We start from the raw sequence: 12,590 nt of genomic DNA on the forward strand, positions 1-12,590 counted from the left end.
AAGTTAACTTTATACAAAGTGTAGTAGTAGTAGTAGTAGTAGTAGTAGTAGTAGTAGTATAATAGTAGTAGTGTAGTAGTGTTGCTTCTCTGTGATTTTTGGCTTTGAGGAGCTGGTTGTCTCGCTGCAGAATGAATTGGAGATTAGTCGAGTGACTTCTCAGTGCTGAAATCTAAATATTTAAATTGGGTAAGTGTTTGCTCTGCACTCCTCAGTGTGTTTTTAGCTACAGTGAAATGTGCTCGTACATTTGTGGAGCTGTGCCTGATAAATGCAGTGATAAATTAGCTCTCAGTTTACTGGAAAATATGTAAGAGGAACCAGATGATGACGTGCTTTGGCATTATTTTTAAACAGACAGGATCAGCGTCACGTCATCCCTCTCTTTCATGCACTCAGGGTTAGAATAATAAGATCGAGACATTCAGAACCGTGTTCATGGACATGCACTGTGTGATATTCTACCTCTGTGACAGGCCAGCGGGATTATGACAGAGAATTGAGTGAGCTGAACTATGTGTGCAAACAAAACCGAAATAAAAACAGAGATTTTAATGGCCACTTACAAAACTAAAGAAAACAAGCCTGAGCTTTGGTGCATGTTTACTGACACTGGGATATCTATCAGACAAATACCACACATTATAACTGAACCAACAATGAAACTAATAATGCCTTCAGGTATATGCATTGTTCTGCAGAACATGCAAAATGCTTGAAATTGAAACAAAAAGCTCAGAATATTCAAAGGCTGGAATGACTGCAGGTGCAACGCAGTCATTTTTTAGCCATAATATCCAAAGATGCAGCTGTAGTGTTTAATTTGTCCACGAGGGGGCAGACTGTGCCCGAGCTGTGAACCGACAGGTTCACTGTGTTGTGTGTGTCGGTGTTACTGAGGATGTTTCCTCCAGAGGCTTGAACTCTCGTACCACAGTGACTTTCCTCCTAATTCTGGGTGTGTCCGTTAATTCCTAAATTACAAGCACGAACTTGCTGCTGGTGAACTCGGGCGGGATGCGTGTCAGCAGAGGCCTCGAATAGTAACAGCAGAGTTTGTTCCATGTTTGATTTATACACCAGTGATTTTTCTAATGGCTCAGTGTGTGTGATGTTAGCAGCAGTGATGTCCTGAACACTAACACTTTGTATGGTCACGTGTGATTCTGGGTAATGTAGTTCTGCTTTATTTCTTGTCTCTTTATATAACCTGTGAAAATATATGAGAGACACGTGGCACTCAGATAACCACGAGTAGAAGTAGAAGAATTATGTAGTGCGATTCTTGGCAGTTGGCCCACCTCTGCATCCAGGGAGCCAATCAACGGCCAGTTGTGTGGCTGCAGGAGAGGTTTTATTACAGCTTCAGCTGTGTGGTGGCAGGTATATCTATTGTTTTATTGGGCCAGTCAATGTAGGTAAATGTATTTATATTTTATTCCCGGCAATCTATTCAGAATATTCATTAGCTTCCTGTTTGTGCAGTCCTCTGGTGGGAGGAGGCATGGGCATTAATCATGTGGATGCTCTGGATTGATCTGTTTAGGCGAAATTATGTGAAGCTGCGTGTTTAATAAATGTGTAACTTTTAGGGGAAAATCACAAATTTTTCTCTTCTTGTCTGATTTGACTGATTCTGTATGTTTTTGTTTCAGTTACCTTTGAAGTAAACCTTAAGCCATTCAAGCATTGCCTGTGCGCTCCCCCAAAAGCTTTGCTATAACCTTTAATTGACATAACCTGAGGGACCAGACTCAGTTCACCTGAGAGAAACAAAACCAGAGGGCAAAGAGTTAGAACAAAAAGATGAATAAGATCAGACCTGCTGGAGTGTCTTTCAGGGATGTGTTGGTGCTGCATCGGTCTGTTGGCGTCTGTCGACTGTGTGGGAGCTGAAGCGTTGGCTGTATTTGGTGCTTTGGAACAGATTCTCAATAAGAGTTGGACTGAGTTGATCAGTGCTGGCGGTCTGTGGGCGTGTTTTATGTTTGTTTTTATACGCAAAGAATTAACCCCAATGAGACACTGAGCACGCTGACGCTTGACGTGTGCGTGAGTGTATATTTGCTTTAGCTCTGCGTGACTCCAGTAATATGCAGCCAGAATACGCTCTGATGAAAATAAAGCTACTGTGGAGGTTCGTGGCCAAATATCACAACTCCTACACTTCATCTAATGAGAGTTACTTTCAAACCAGGGGAGCGCTGGCCACATTTACTACCACTGACACGAACCGGCAGCATTCAGGTGCTCACTGGACCAGTTTGCAATTCTCCAGTGCCCTGATGAGAAAAAAACCAAAGTAATCTGGAACCACCATCTGTGGAGAAATAGACCTTTTAGATTCAGATATACTCACATGAGCGACATACAACCCAAAGGCCAAAGCTAGTCTGTGAGCCATCTCAGTCCAGACTCTGACCTCCCACCACAGGAAAATAAATAAAAGGCAGTGTAATGTTGATGGATCTCAGGTTAAATGACTTTAATAGTTTTTATTTTGTGCATTTCACTGCTCTATAAAAGCCCAAACTCACTTACAGCAACTCATCTCTATCATCTCAGCTCATGTCTAGAGCAAAGACGACTACCAAATTAACATTATCTGTTTGCAAGAGTTAATGTGTGCAGTCGTTTCACAACAAGGAGGTCTTTGGTTTGAATCCCCTGGCCTGCCGTGGGCCTGTATATCTACATGGGAACTCTGACTCCCCCCCCACTGTCATGCATGTTGGTGTTTCTAAATTGTCCATAGGTGTGAATGAAATTGGCCTCCAGGTGGAAGAAAATGGATGGACGAATAAGAGCGAGGGGCTGTTTGTGCAGAGAATTTAACTGAAGTTCAAAAGGGAAATAGATTTTTACTGCTGGTATTTTTGCACAAGCTCAAGAAACTGGAACTGCTCTGACTGCCAACCACACGTAGTTACAGAAATAAACGGTCTATATTTGACCGTTTATAACGGCATGGTTGGCTGTTTCATCATAAACAACGCTGTCCACCACGTGCTGTTTACTATGACACCAGAAGTCGACTTTCAGGTGTAATTTGAATTACTTTGAGGGCTTAACTGTTGAAGACTTGGAGTAACAGGCTTTATTGGACTGACACACTGATGCTCACAGTCACTGTTAATGCAAGACACCACACTCTCATATGAGACCAGATGTACAGACGTACACTGCCACAACGCCACTGTGAATTTATTGAGTCTCCATCACACATGCTCACACACACACACACACACACACACACACACACACACACACACACACACTTCTCGTACCTATGGTACGACGACTTTTCTCCGTGCTCCTGGTACACTGCGCAAAAAAACCTTGCCACACACACACACACTGTGTGTCTCCGGTCAGACGTCCTGATATCAGGTTAGTATGGATCTCCACAGGCAGCGGTTTAAACTGCATTAACACTGGAACATTTCGAATTCATAATTGCATTACAACTCCAGTGTCCTTCAGTTGTGTGTTTGTGTGTGTGTGCGCGCGAGTGTGCCTTTTTCTCTTGTCTTTAATGTGCTCCTCAGAGGGTGCCTGTGTGTGTCCCAAGCTAATGACTGTGGTCTGATGCTGAAGGGGCCCTGAAGATCAAGATGAGATATTAGATCAGTTATTGATCCTCCCTAATGCTACTGAAAAATAAAAGGAATTTTAATTTGCAGTGATTAGCCCTTAACTGTGTCTGACTAGAATCTGGATTAGAAACTCATCTCCTGAAAACTGTACGGGACAGAAAACCTCGTAGAGTTTCAGCCAGATCTACATTTAAATGGATAAACGGGTAGAAATATTGCAATTTTTACGATCTAACTTTGTAGTTAGATCGTAAATTTAAAATTTTCAAAATTATTTTGGGATTAAAACTAAACAAAAGAATCAAATATTTGATATGATACGACATAGAACAACAAGAGTCATTGCTGCCCTCCAGGTGGACTTAAAGGAACGCAATTGGAATGAGGTTTTTGCAAATGAAGATTCAAATAGTGCATATGATGCATTCTTATCAACTGTAATTTCACTATATGAAAAACATTGTCCTTTAATGAAATTCACTAGAAAGCATCACAGATCAAATAAGCCATGGATCACAAAGGGGATAGAAGATGCATGTAAAAAGAAAAATAATCTATATAAGAGATTCATAAAACAGAGGACAAAAGATGCTGAAATAAAGTACAAGTTATATAAAAATAGATTAGTAAATATTATAAGAACAAGTAAGAAAGAATATTAGCACAAATTATTGGAGTAGAAGTAACACACAAGAAACATGGAGGATATTAAACAGTATAATCAAAAAGGGCTCAAAAAATAAGAATTATCCAGGTTATTTTAAAAAAGATAAAGATATTGTGCTTGATAAAACTAAAGACATTGCAAATGAATTTAATGATTTCTTTGTAAATGTTGGCTTTAATTTAGCAAAAGAAATTCCAGAGTCAAGAAATAATAACGACTTAATATAGACTTAATAAATATATTGAGAAGCATAATCTCCTAAGTGATAACCAATATGGCTTTAGAGTGAAAAGGTCCACTTCGATGGCAGTGATGGAACTTGTAGAAGGGATATCTAATGCTATAGATAATAAGGAATATACTGTTGGTGTTTTTATAGACTTAAAAAGGGTGTTTGATACAATTGATCTATATTAATGAATAAACTAGAGAGATATGGCATAAGAGGGTTAGCATACAAGTGGATGAAAAGTTACCTGGGTGACAGATATCAATATGTCGAATTCAATAATGTAAAATCTAAGCAGTTGAAGGTAACTTGTGTTCCTCAGGGCTCTGTGCTGGGCCCTAAATTATTTATATTATATATAAATGACATATCTAGTGTTTCCAAACTGTTAATATGTGTATTGTTTGCTGATGATACCACTCTGTATTGCTCAGGTAAAAACCTAGAACAGCTTCTGACTACAGCGGAAAAGGAGTTAAATATATTAAAAAACTGGTTTGATGTAAATAAGTTATCATTAAATATAAAGAAAACAAAATGATTATTTTTGGCACTAGACAAATGAAAAATGTATCTAAAATAAGGGTTAATGGAATTGAAATTGAAAGAGTGTACGAAAATAAATTTCTTGGCGTGATAATTGATGATAAGCTGAGTTGGAAGTCTCATATAAACCATGTGAAAACAAAAATGTCAAAAACCATCGATATTCTCTATAAAACAAAGCATGTCCTGAACAAAAAATCATTATACACACTTTATTGTTCTCTGTTGCTTCCATATATGACTTACTGTCTGGAGATATGGGCTAATGCATATAAAACGAACACTCTTCATATTTTCAAGTTACAAAAAAGAGCTATAAGAATTATAAACCAATCAAACTGTATAGAACCAACTAACATTTTGTTTATTAATCTGAATACCCTGAAATTTTATGATTTAGTTGAATATAAAATGGCACAGATAATTATAAAGCACAAAATAACTTGCTTTGCCCCAGTACTCAGAAGCTGTTCAAAGTCAGAGAGAGTCAATATGACTTAAGGGGAACAGATTTCTTTAAAAAAAAACAAGATAAGGACAAATATAAAGCAGAGATGTGTTTCTGTTAGAGGAGTTAACCTGTGGAATAGTTATGACAGTGATTTAAAAAGGTGGAGTTCATTTTCCTTGTTTAAAAACATGTTTAAAAATAGAGTATTAGAAAAATATATAAATCAAGAATGAAAAGAGCAAAAAAACCAAAACTCTTGGTTCTTTTGCTTTGATGTAGTTACTTGTGTGATGGAAAGTTTTGGTTTTTTTTGTTTGTTTTTTTTCTTGTTTGTTTGTTTGTTTTGTTTTTGCTTTGTTTTAGTCTTTGCTTCGAGCCCTGAGGAGCTGCATGCAAAAAGATCTTTTGTTAAAAGGGTTGGCGTAATAAGCAAACGCTTCAGCCAATACCTTTTGATTAGCCTTGTCTCATGCTTTCTTGCTTTGTGGTAGATCTTTGTTCTGTCTTCACTGAGATATTTGAATGCTAATCAATAAAAAATCAAATCAATAACTTGACAAAATCTGACCCAGAAGAGGATTTTGGTGGACAAAGGTCACACAAATTGTATAATATTGAGATAAAATGATAAAGCCAAAGGTGAGATTCACTGAGCCGTTTTATTGTTCTGCAGAGACACTTTTCTGTCCATTATTCACATGGTAACTGAGGAGCAGGAGGAGACATTATTTCAGAGGAGATTGTGTTTCAGATGTGATCAGATACTGAATTAGTGCATTAATCCCTGGCACTCATCTTGTAAGTGGTGATTATGGCCACATCTGTACACATAAAACCTCCCTGTTTTAGGAGCTCTTTGCAGGACCATCGATATTCGAAGTAGATTTAGTTGACAGACATTTCAATAAATTCCTCCTAAGTCTGCACTACAGTACAGGCAGAGATGATGTTGACTTTAAATTAGCTGGTTGAGGGAGCATGCAAGTGCAACGCATTAATTGCAACTAATATTCTAACCACAGGCTCTGATTTTATGTCAGAAAGTAACCTTAATCTCCTTTGATATTTCTTAATGAGACAAGTATGAAGCTATAAAGATGTAGTCTGTGCTCTTCGACCATAACGCAGAGACACAAAATGGGAACATGTGGCAAGTTCTGACATTGGTCTCTTTCCCTCTGTCTCTCTCATGCAAACATGCAGAGTGGCTGGCAGTGTGATCTGAGACCGATTCAGGCTTTCCATTTGTCATCTGAAGTGGATGTAGTCTGCGCCATTAAATTATTTAAATAGAGTTTTCTAACTCTGAGCTGTGACAGTGTTCTCTAATGTCGCTAACATTTTCTAATATAGCAACTCACAGCCATCACACAGTAAACTCTGTACTCTTAAAATGAGCAGGGCAGTGCATTTTCCTCCACCTTCTCTTTACGGATCCTCGTTAAAAAGACAGAAGAGCTTTTTAAACCTGCTCATCTCTCACAGCTCTTTGTGTTATTAAAGTTTAATTTTGTTGTGGAAAGTCGTAGAACGCACTTCCTTGGCTTTAAATTGAAACTGTATTTTCCTAAACTTGTAGGTTAAAGACTGCAGCCTTAGCTGTTAATTCTAATGATCCAACACCCCAAAACATGGATATATGTGACATATGTCCATACGGATCGCCGGCTACGCCAGCAGGTGTTTGTGGTGCTGGTTTCTTCTCCTAATCAAAAGCTTCTGTTAACTGTTGTGCATGCTCAGACTTGATGGCATGAAACTGCAGAAAAGCATATTGTCTGTAGGCTAATATGAATTTCATATGGATGGAATAGGAAAACAGTATTTGAGTAATGAGCTTTTGGTGATCGCTCTGACCTTTATCAGTCCCCGTAATCATCATCCATTTGCACAACCCTAATGTGATCTGTTTTAGATATGCAAAAAGTTTCAAACTTGAGCATAAACTTGTCTGAGGTTATTAAGTTTACTGGTTCTGAACTGGCGAGTCACTTCCCCAAAGAAAAGGGACACAGGCAGACAGAACTTTGGGTTGTCTGTGAAGGTTCTCAGTCATCCAGATCATCGTAGTCTAAGAAAAAAGCGTCTGGACTTCTTTAAGTTTCTTGAAGACGTTTCATCCGAGAAGTTTCTTCAGTACTGAGAGCGTCTGGTGGAGAGTCCCAGATTGGGAGTGTCCCCAATAGGGTCATGGACCCCTATTGATCCTCTACCTAACGAGTCACTCTCAGCCAAGGTTTTGGGTGAACCCATAGTGAGACCTTGCCACACCCTGTTATCTGATTTACTGAGATCAAACGGCCCAGGATGAGCAATAGACAGTTGTTTTGTTTTGTTTTTAAATGCATAGAATCCAGGAAATAAAGTCGCTTAAAATAACCTGTGAATGTCACCAGCCCACCTGCTCGAGGTGTCCTCCCAGGTGCGCAGCTAAAACCGACATCCCAGCAAGCTTCTTGAAATCCAAGTTCTAATAAAACCAAATTTTTTTTACTTTAAACCGTTAAACTTATACAAAGTTCTACAAAAATAAAAAGCAGGCCACTATTTATACTTTTTAATTCAAAGTAAACGCCACCATGTCGACTTCCTGCAGTGATGCGACTGCAGTGATGATGTAATTGGTCAGAAAAGACCCAGCAGACAGCAAAGCAGATCAGTGGCAGAGCAGAGAGGACAGAATAATGGGCTTGTCAGTGGGTGACAAACGGTAATGGCAGAATGCTTTTCTTCTACTCTTTTATTTTTGTCTTTTTGGTACAGGCCCCATCAGCTGAGGGCAGTCAGGCTGCGTCTCCAAGCCGCTCAGTGTCTGTGCAGCGGTTAGATTTAATGTCTCAATCAGCTGCTCAATTGGTATGAAATATTCTGGTGGCTGTTGCTTCCAGTAAAGGGGGGGAAAAAGAGATCAGTGTCCCCATTTTTTTCCCCCCGCTGCAGTCTACAGCATCTGCTGTCAGAAAGTAGAAAATAAATGGAAGATCTAAATGTCACAAGAATCTTTTCATTAAAGGTGATGGACGTGTGGAGTCTGGGTGCGGCGGCTCTGGTCAAATTAATTACTCACAAAGCCAGTCATGACTCTTGCTGTGTCGCTCAGCTCTCTTTATAAGTTTCCTGTGTCTCCTGATCAAACAAATATGAGAGAAAATTTACTGCAGGCTGAGAAAGATCAAATAAAAGAATTCATTAACTTTTATCTCTACATTTGACTCTTCATATTACTTTCATTATGCATAAACTTTATATTTTACTGTTGTTTCAACTGTTAACAAAATTATTTTCCAAATATGGGATACTTAAAGTAAATCTTCTTGTTTTGCTCATTTGCTGCCAGTGTCGTCATCAGTTTTATCAATTATTGATGTTTCTCTCACTCATTTAAAAGGCTGTGTTGCACAGAAGCTGGATGTGGATCACAGTGTGGGTCAGGTTAGGTGTGAGTATCTCCTCAAAAAAGTGGTTTAGTTAAAGTGTAAGGGTAATGGGTGTTATAAAAGATAAAAGATGGAGCACAGATCAAGTGTTTGGTTTGATTTTTGTTTTTCTCGTCTCCGGCTGCAGTTTTGAAAGTGAAAAATCATGTTTGAAAACCTCACATTTAAATACTCGCAGTCTAACACTTACCCTCGTCATGTCTTTGTGGTTTTTCGGGAGTTTGCTGTTTTAAGCTTAAGTTGAGTGGAGGAACGTCCACTGAAGAAGTCACTTGGATGAGTGACGAAACGTTCCTCCCACAAAACGCTACGTCCAGATGAACAGAATCAACTTTTTGGAGAGTAACTGGGAATTAGGGCTGTTCGATATAACGATATATATCGGATGACGATATAAAAACATCTATCGTTTCATTTTACGCTATCGTTTGTTTTGTGGTGTCGCAAAATAAACTGTTTACGGCAATATTTTTTCATGGTTCTGATGGTCACTGTAGTGGCTATATTCATTTCTTAAAGTTCTCTCTTTCTCTTATATTTAATATAACCACACTACGGACGGACAAGGGCCTGTTTTTATGCGTTGTCGTTAGCAACAACGACGGTAAAACCACGGCGTGTCAGCTTGTTTATTTTCCACATAAACCTTTCACAATAAAGCTCAAGATCCTGTTGAGACTTTTCAAAATAAACGGAATCACGTGAAAGATGCAGAGTATTTACGGTTGAGAAGCAAAAAAATAAACCTTAGACTCAAACGTTAGAACAGGCTTTTCCCCGCAGCACGCCGTGTAATAAATACTCACAAAGAAAACGGCGGCCATTACAGCTTATGTCTAAAAATGTGTCTCCCCCCCGTCACCTTGTAAATGAGACATATTACCATAAACATGCCATAAGAGTGGCCAGCCAGTGAGCCAGGTGGTATGGAAACACCTGACAGGAAGGTCCAGGTGTAGCTTTACAGCAGCGACTGAACTTTCAGAGTAAGAGCTGAGATTGCCCACTAGTTGGACCAACGTTGTCCTAAACAGTAAAGGTCTAAAACATAAAGAATGCTTTGTAACATACTTCCTCCCACATGGCATTGCAAGCAGCATGTCCATTTACAGGAATGTGGTGCACAGCTGGAAAAAGTCTTTGTCCAGTCAGATAATTCCTCAAGTTACCAAACAGGAGATGCCAAGCACTAGATAACAAACTAGGATCAAAGTAACATTAGCTCATTGATTTTTATGGGTCTGACCTTTTGTCATCTGATTAAAGTGTTTCCTCTAATAGAAAACCAAGAGTGAAGTAAAAGTCTTTAAATAAAGGCTGCCCCCCTCACTACATCCAGCTGCATGCCTGCAAATGTCTCACAATAAAAGCCTTCTGTCCACTCACACATGGAGCATTGGATTTATGTTGAACACCTGGGTTTGGAGGAAGCTAATCGATGTTAGCCAACATTAGTAGTTAATTTTGTGTTTGTTCCTCTTTGTGTAGAATTGGCTCACTGATGCTTCGTTTGCTTTCATGTTACTTTAGTGAAACTGTGACACCACGAGTGCAGTGCTGGCTGGTTTTGAACAGACTGAAGCTTCACTCGTGGAAATTAGAACAACTGTGTGAAGATTCAATGTTACTATAATTTCTCGTTTTAAATACAGACCTGTTGCATTCTGCAGCTCAGGTGAGTAAAGGTCTCCGAGGAACTGCATTATGCTGAAAAATTCCTTATCAGGAGAGGTTTTTTTCCCAACATGCCCGCGGGTAGCTGTCGGTAGCTGTGGTTAGCTTTCTTAAACAATGACTTTGTGTGTGCCCTTGGCAACTTCATCTGGGAGAGAAGGCACCTGGCAGCACAAATGAAGAAGAACATTCATTAATTCTTTTTAGGGGGGGCACTAGACTTTAAATTGATTTTGTGCTTGAATGAAAACAAACTGTGGAGCCCCAAGTGAGATTATTGATGCGATGTTAGCCATTAGTCACCATTACAAAGAAAGCAAAACACTTTGAGTGGAGGTGGAGGTAATCGCCGGATGCCTTTCTGTTTCTGACAAAAACAAGTTTTTCCCCTCTTCATTGTTGCATTTGAGTGATAAGGAGGCAGACGCTCTTGGAAATAAATACAATAAGAGCTTAAATATCTCACCCAGATCAGAATCTGACACCTTTATCTAAGATAGTGATATTTTCTTGAGAACATTAAGAGAATGAGTTTTTATTAATTCAGTTTTAAACTATTTTCTGCTCCCACTAGTAGAGTTCTTTCAAAAAATTCTGAAAATGGATGAAAAACAACAAGTTTATCACGTCTACACTGGAAAACAGCATTTGGTAACAGTTTTCATAGAAATCTATACAATCTTCCAACATGTTGTGACTGTATTGATTTAGAAGTACTAATACATGCCCGTGCTGCAGTACTGCTTTCTGTGTTGGTGGAATAATTGGCATATACTTATTCACATTGAAAAAACAAAAGTTAGAAATGAGATATGTTTATTTGCTAAAAACAATCATTTTAGCCCATTGCTGGGTGGGGTGTAAGGCAATGTGATGATATATCATATGTCATGTAGATCAGCGGTCCCCAACCCCCGGGCCTCGGACCGGTACCGGTCCGTGAGTCGTTTGGTACCGGGCCGCGAGAGTTGAGGCTCAGGTGTGAAGTGTATGGTTTTCAGGTTTTTTATCAGTTTTCAGCGTTATTTTGTTAACGTTTTTATCGTTAACTCTGTTTTCCTGGGTCTTTTCACATGTGTTATGAATAAATCTTCTTTTTTTTCGGTACCGGTACTAGTTTTATTTTGTTGTATTTATCCGCGACACCTTAAAGGCCGATCCTTGAAAATATTGTCGGGCATAAACCGGTCCGTGGTGCAAAAAAGGTTGGGGACCGCTGATGTAGATGAGAACCTTCTGAGTTCTGCAGTGTAGCTGCGCACCAGCTGTAGTTTGTAGGAGTCATGCAGACACATTTCATGTATTATAGTAATTATTTGGTCTGCACCTAGAAAAGTGTGTGTGTGTGTGTGTGTGTGTGTGTGTGTGTGTGTGTGTGTGTGTGTGTGTCTCTGACCGTAAACAGTAAAGGGAGTAAACAACAGATTTGAATCACTTTAGATGATTAATATGAGGAAATAAAGTCTCAGCATGACATCACACCTTTAGCCTGTGTGACATAAAGCTGCACAACCACCTGGTTAAAAATCAACATATTTCTTCAGCCATTACAGCATTAAACAAGCCTGAGTCACAGTCAGCGTATCCCAGTTATTACTTGCCCATTTAAAAATAAATAAATAAATAAATTGCTGTCCATAAATTTATTTAAGTGAGCGCACACACACTAACCAGCTCTAATGTCCTCCTACTATGACATCAGAGTTTCCAGCACATCTAAAAGGAGAGGCTCAGTAAGTCAAGTGCTGTTATAAATCTGTGAATAATTTCTTACATAAAGAGCTTTTTAAGGATAAACCTGATGGAGCGTTTTTAAAAAGTAGAGAATTATTAGTAGAAACGATCTCTGTTATCACAGCAGAGCGGTGCTATCTGATCACACTGGAATCTGTGCATAATGTAGGTGTGTAAAGACCGCAGGAGCTTATTAAAGCCATGAATCAAACGCTCAACGACACTCATGAACTCGCTGATTTCCTCTCGCTTGGGT

General features: G+C 39.1%; 1 protein-coding gene across 2 annotated transcripts in view; it reads left to right on the plus strand.

The window, feature by feature from the left end:
* The window catches only part of LOC147331382 (serine/threonine-protein kinase 4-like), a 42,150-nt gene that overhangs the window by 16,256 nt on the left and 13,304 nt on the right, over positions 1 to 12,590 (plus strand). The window lies entirely within an intron of this gene.

This window comes from Aulonocara sp. 'chitande type north' Nkhata Bay, linkage group LG5, assembly GCF_057382095.1.
Source record: "Aulonocara sp. 'chitande type north' Nkhata Bay isolate Kocher_YH1m ecotype deep benthic linkage group LG5, A_spYH_male_GT1.1, whole genome shotgun sequence".
NCBI classification, from domain to species: domain Eukaryota; kingdom Metazoa; phylum Chordata; class Actinopteri; order Cichliformes; family Cichlidae; genus Aulonocara; species Aulonocara sp. 'chitande type north' Nkhata Bay.